The following is a 6,821-nucleotide window of genomic DNA, read 5'->3' on the forward strand; positions in this document are numbered from 1 at the left end:
TTTCATGGAGAGAGGGAGGGATGGGGGGCCTGACGACATGTACCCAGAACCACCCGCGACAATGTTTTTTGCCCCATCAGGCATTGGGATCTCAACCCAGAATTCCAATGGGCGGCGGAGACTGAGGGAATGTGGGATAGCTACCCACAGTGCAACGGTCCAGAAGTCGACGCTAGCCTTGGTACTGTGGACACACTCCACCGACTTAATGGTCTTAAGTGGGGACACACAATCGACTGTATAAAATCGCTTTCTAAAAAATCGACTTCTATAAATTCGACCTAATTTCGTAGTATAGACATACCCTGAGAGATGTAGCTATACCGATGTAAGTTCCTAGTGTAGACCAGCCCTTAGACATCCATGCCTATACTATGTCTGTAATATGGGAAGGGGGACTACAGCAGCATAGCCATGGTGCTATAGCTATGCTGGCATAACCTGTAGTGGTGACGCAGTTTACCGTGATGAAAGGGCTTTTTCTGTTGCTATAGGCACACCACCTCCCCGATCGACGGTAGCTACGTCAACAAAAGCATTCCTCCATTGATCTAGTTGTGTCTACACCAGGAGTTAGTTCAGCATAACTACAGCATTCAGGGATGTGGATTTTTTACACCCTTGAGGGCTGTAGCTATGTCAGTCTGGGGCTTATCTACCCTTAAATTGCTACAGCAGCACAGCTGCACTGCTGTCATGCTTCAGTGTGGACACTACCTACGCAATGGTGGGCAACCTGCAGCCTCCAGGGATGTGCAGGCCGCTGCTTCCTGCAGCTCCCACTGGCCAGGAACAGCGAACCGCAGCCACTGGGAGCTGTGGGCAGCTGTGGCTGTGGACGGTCAATGTAAACAAACTGTCTCGTGGCCCGCCAACGGATTACTGATGGGCAACCTGTAGGCTGCACGTGGCCTACCACTGACCTACGCCAATGGAAGGAATTCTCACATTGGTGTAGGTCAGGAGTGGGCAAACTATGGCCCGCAGGCCACATCTGGCCTGCCAGTTGATTTAATCCGGCCCTTGAGCTTCCGCTGGGGAGCGGGGTCTGGGGCTTACCCCACGCCCTAGCTGGGGAGCGGGGTTGGCAGCCGCTCCATGCAGCTACCAAAAGCAGCAGCATGGCCCTCCTCTGGCTCCTACGTTTAGGGGCAGCCAGAGGGCTCCGCGTGCTGTCCCTGCCCCAAGTGCCGTCCCCACAGCTCCCATTGGCCACAGTCCTCAGCCAATGGGAGCTGCAGGGTTGGGGCCTGCGGACAGGGCAGCGTGTAGAGCCATCTGGCTGCGCCTCCGCGTAGGACCCAGCAGGGGGACATGCCGCTACTTCTGGGAGGTAAGCACCGCCGAAAGCCTGCAACGAGTTTCTCCCGTTGACCCAGCTGGAGTTGCATAACTTAGGTCAACTGAGCCCTATAGTGTAGATCTGCCCATAGATGAAAATTCATAAAATGAAAGAATGTATCCTAACCACAAGCTACTAGCTGTAAGTTTTTACGTCAATGGACCCATATATGTTTTACCTAAACATTTTGGATCTAATGGAATCCCATTGACTTGACATCATTAAATATACTTGGATTCATTAGGATCTTAATGGCTGTGCCTCCTTAGATCTGGCAGAAGCCAGCAAGAACCAGTCCTAACATTCTTATGGTTGGTTGGCATATGTTTAAAGATCAGTTCCACCAAAACAAACACACTTCATTTCCTGGTCAACTATTCTGATAAACATCAACCAGCTGATCAGACTGGTTGTCATCTTACATAATAGACAGTAAACCTATACACTGCCCAGCCATTAAAAAAATGTTTTGGACTCATCCATTTGCAAAGGACAGTGGTGGCGGTATTGTGTGATAATCTAATGGTCCCGCCATCCATTGCTTCAGATATAGTACATGGTATTAGGACATCAATGCCAACTGTCTGGGCCTTAGAGTTCCTCTTTCCCAGCTCTATTTGGGCCTCGACCCCCACCTTCTGGTCCACTCCAGTTCAGATGCCGTTCTATATCTTTAGACTGTGAGCCCTTTGGATGGGGATTGTCTCTTTTCTATGTGCAGTGAAGAGCTCAATGGAGTCCAAGTCATGAGTGATACCACAGTATAATATTTAATAGTAATCCAGTTTGGATGTTTGGCATGTGTATTGACCCATGTACATAAGAATAACCATACTGGGTCACACCAAAGGTACATCTAGCCTAGTGCTTCAGAGGGAATGAACAGAACAGGTAATCATCAAGTGAGCCATCCCCTGTCGCCCATCCCCCGCATCTGACAAAAATCGCAGAACCTCTGTTAGTGGCATCTAATACCACTAAAGAAGTTTCCTGCAAATCGAGTCACTCGGGAAGCCTATTTTTCCCCCTCTTTCTCCCCTCCCCTTTTTTTCTAAAAAATATACATTTTCACATCTACATTTTAATGACAAAGTTACAGAAAGCCAAAAATACAAACACACAGTTCTTTTAAGATCACATTGTCTGTTACTAGGGATTAACAGCCAGGTAAGGTAAAATAAGAACGAAGCCAAACCCTTTTTGGCATTTCAAAAAGAGTGGGTGAATTCTTGTTCTGTGTTAGATTTAATTTCCACAAATCTCTGTACTTCCTGGTTTTCTTTGGCACTGGAAATACCCAAAAACTACGAAAATGATGTTTCTTTTGATATTTTTGACCCTACTATGAAGTATTGAAAATATGATGAGAGGGTCAGTTTTCAAAAGATTTCCAGTACAATTTTACAGTTGAGCCATTCAAACTTTTGAGTTTTTACCCAAAGTGAAACTTCTGAAGTTGGACCATTTTAAAATTTTATTTATAAGCTTTGATTAAACAAATAGGGATTCTTGCAGAAGAAAAAAGATAAACAGACCAATATTTGGGCATCAACCATAGCTAGCAACTATTTATAATTTTAATGGCAGGGACTGGAAACATGGACTCCTCAGGCCAAACTATTTATACTGGGGATAAATCTAGTTCTAGTCACTAGAAATATAGATATGCCTTGGGCAAGTTACTTAGTCTTTTAGTGCTGCAGTTTACCCAATACAGGAATACTACTAATCTAGTTTGTAATGATGTTGTGAGATTTAATTCATAATAAGCATTTATAAAGTGTTTTGAGAAGATCTGATGAAAGATTATATAGGAGGACAATGTGGTATTATCATTATGGCTTTAATTTTATATTTTGTACTATGAAATAGTCACAATATCTATTGAACTTAGCTTTTTAAATAAGATCAAGTGCAACTATTAGAGCTTGTCCAGGTGGGAATGTTTTACCAGTAATACTGATATAGTCATACTGGCAGAACCCACCATATGAAAAACTTTTATTTTGGTATAGGAGTGGCTTTTTCAGTTTACTTTCCCAAACAACAAACTAAACTAAACTAAACTTAAAAAAAAAAAAAAAGGCACTCTGAAGCAGAATAAGGATGTCTACATGGAGGGTTATACTGGTGTAACAATATTGGTTTAAATAGACATCTTAGGCTGTTTTCAGTATAACCTTTCCCATGTAGACACGGAAATTTAATATCCAATACATTCTGTATCGGGGATTGTATCCTTTCCTTGCAGGGGTATTGACTTTTCTACATCGGTTATAATCCAGTGCTGAACTATGCAAAGAAGATATTGTAAAAAACAAAACTGTATGTACCCATACCCAGTACGTCAAATCCATTAGAAGATTAATAACTCTCAGATGAACCAGGTGAACGCTGGTAAAATCCTGTTGATAGGAAGCATGAATGTGCACATGCCAGTTGTCTAGCATACTTTCTAGTGGACAGTGATCAGGTAAGGTAAACTATTGCCAGCAGGAGAGCGGGGGGGGGGGGGAAGGGGAGGGACCTTTTGTAGTAATAATCAAGGTGGGCCATTTCCAGCAATTGACAAGAACATCTGAGGGGGGGGAAGGGGGGAATAAACATGGGGAAATAGAAAAGGAGTACTTGTGGCACCTTAGAGACTAACACATTTATTTGAGCATAAGCTTTTATGAGCTACAGCTCACTTCATTGGATGCATCGGAAATAGTTTTACTTTGTGTAATGACCCATCCACTCCCAGTCTTTATTCAAGCCTAAGTTAATTGTATCCAGTCTTGTCAACTGCTGGAAATGGCCCACCCTGATTATCACTACAAAAGGTTCCCCGCCCCCCTCCTGCTGGTAATAGCTCACCTTACCTGATCACTCTATTACAGCATGTATGGTAACACCCATTGTTTCATGTTCTCTGTGTATATAAATCTCCCCACTGTATTTTCTACTGAATACATCCAATGAAGTGAGCTGTAGCTCACGAAAGCTTATGCTCAAATAAATTTGTTAGTCTCTAAGGTGCCACAAGTCCTCCTTTTCTTTTAACAATACAGTAATATTTCACAAAAGCAAACAAAAGTTTGAAAGTAAGGAAATTAACAATGAAGGTCCCTGCAGCATTCTGCTTACTGCCTATTTCTTCCTATTGTGCATTTTATTTACAACATTCTGGTCTTTAGTCGCATGGTGATTTCGTCTCCACCAATACTCTTCTCTTATGCCAGGTACAGGGTGTATACAATAATTGGAAGATTTATGGCCTGTATGTATAGGAAGGACACAACAGACATTATCTGTTAGATGAGAAAATCCATTTATTAGTGTTTAATATTTATACTGCAATAGATTAGGTTAACAGATTTTAAGGTGTGAAGAGACCATTATGATCAGCCAGTCTGACCTCCTGCATAACATAGGCTAAAGAACTTTACTCAATAGTTTCTGCATCAAGCCCATACCTTCTGTTTGAGCTATAGGATATCAGGATTAGGGCATCATGCTATTTGGCACCATATGACTTCAAATAGTCCCTGATTTGAAGAATTTAATCTACACTCCCAGTTATGCAAATGAATAGTCCCTTTGTGAAATTACTTGTATGTGTAAACATTTTCAGGATTAGGGTTTAAATAAATTGAGAGTAATAAAACAGAATTTAAATTGTTACAGTGAAAAAAACTGCAAGAAAAAAATTGAAAATAAATTTAAACTTAAAACACTGATGACACATTAAATTAATAGTTAACCTTAACTCTATTGTAATTAACATATTAGTCAAAGAACTTTCCTAGGTTTTAAACAGTCTAACCTATTTTATTACTTATATTAAGAAATATTTACATATGCTTCCATAATAATTCTTCCAAAGCTTAGAAGGTCTGTATTTATTGCTACAGAACTTAGAACACCACAGCAGTCAAATCACAACTCAAATTCTACAACGGTCACTATGCAGATTTAGCAGAAATTCCTCAGATTCTAAAATCTACAGCAGTCATTCCGGAGTTTAAAAGCACATACACCTGCCAACTGTAAGAATGGCCAACCTGTGTGCAGGATACACTTCCAGGTTTTGTGAACTAACAATAAATCAATCTCATAGGATTGAACTACACCGGCATTAGAAAATTAGAGGCCAAAAATCCCTGACCCCACCCAGTCTTTATATACACAATACATTGGTGTTACAACTGTTAGAGCTGTACCCACTGGTTACTGTGTTTCTGTTGGCTTTGTCTACATTAATTTTTTTTTCAGGGTTGCTTATGTCAGTGGTAAAGTAAGGAAGGCTTCTGCACTGTGATCTGACCCGTCTCTTAACTTTCGGGGGGGCTCTGCACGGGCAAGTGGTCCACCTGCACAGAGCTCATTGCAAGATCAGGGCCTGAGAATTGAGAACTCCCAGAAGGTAAAAGTAGCAGGCCTATACCATAGCTTTCGCTGAGGAAAAGTGAGTCAAACAAGCCTTGAAGCCCGTAAGCCAAGTTGTGTTGGAAGCGTGTGTTGGAGCTACACAACAGCTGCAAACCCCATTTTCTCTAAGGCCCACACCTGCCCCCCCTCGGGGTATCATTGGCACCCAAGGCCGCCCCCCTGCTCCAGAGCTGCTGCACTCCAAGTCCTGCTGTTACAACAACACGCCTCCTCCTACTCCCCCGCACCCGCAGCCTCGCCTCGGCACCCAGTGCCCCCGGAGCGCAGGGGGAGGTGCGTGTCCCAGCAGCTGCCTGTAGCCCGGAGAGGCAGGGAGGAAACAAACGAGCCTGCTCTGCTGGAGCCAGGGGCGAGCCCGGCTTCTCGCTACTCACCGGCTCCGCGCAGGTGTTTTCCCCAGCCGAGAGGCGGGCAGGACCCGCGGGCGGAGGGGAGCCCGGCGCCGGCAATCCCGGAGCTTCGGCCGCCGCCTGTCCGGCTCCCGGCGCGCTGGGCAGCCGGCTGCGGAACCTCCCCCTGGAGCCGCGGCGGGCAGCTGCCGCCGCTCGGTCCAGCTCGGCGCCGAGCCTGTGGGCGGGAGCGGCCCTGTGGTGCCCGGCCCGGCACCTGGCAGCTACTGCGAGTGCCGCGCACGGGCCTGAGCCGGGGCAGGGCGCTGGCAGCTCTGCGGGGCAGCCGCGACCACGCCCGGCGGAAGGACAGCACGGGGGGAAGCCCAGGGCGTCCCCCGTGAGCCGCGCAGGGGGCGGGGAGGGCAGGGCAGCCGGGGGCTGCTCTGTGAGTGGGGCAGCGCAGGGGGGAGTGCAGAGCACAGGACAGCCTCTGAGGAACGGGGGGAGGGCGCGCTGGAGTTTTAAATCCCGCTTTCTCCAGGGTCGTGGCAGCGGTAGGTTTGGTATGGCCCGGTCTGCTATGTTCCTACTTGCTGAAACAAAGCCGGTGTGAGGCGCAGTCTGTACTGCAGGTTTTGTAAGGGTGCCCCTACACCGATGCAATTTCCCCCACCCCCATGGAGGTGCTGCCTGCACCCCTGTGAGACGGGGCT

At 45.9% G+C, this 6,821-nt stretch overlaps 1 protein-coding gene across 1 annotated transcript in view; it reads right to left on the minus strand.

Moving 5' to 3' along the window:
- PIK3CG (phosphatidylinositol-4,5-bisphosphate 3-kinase catalytic subunit gamma) overlaps positions 1–6,452 on the minus strand; it is a 53,425-nt gene extending 46,973 nt beyond the window's left edge. Inside the window, exon 1 of the mRNA XM_073328471.1 lies at positions 6,151–6,452. The gene's annotated coding sequence lies outside the window, so the exon portion shown is untranslated. The remainder of the gene's footprint in view (positions 1–6,150) is intronic.
- Positions 6,453–6,821: the final 369 nt, after the last annotated feature.

Source organism: Lepidochelys kempii, chromosome 1 (genome assembly GCF_965140265.1).
Source record: "Lepidochelys kempii isolate rLepKem1 chromosome 1, rLepKem1.hap2, whole genome shotgun sequence".
NCBI classification, from domain to species: Eukaryota; Metazoa; Chordata; order Testudines; family Cheloniidae; genus Lepidochelys; species Lepidochelys kempii.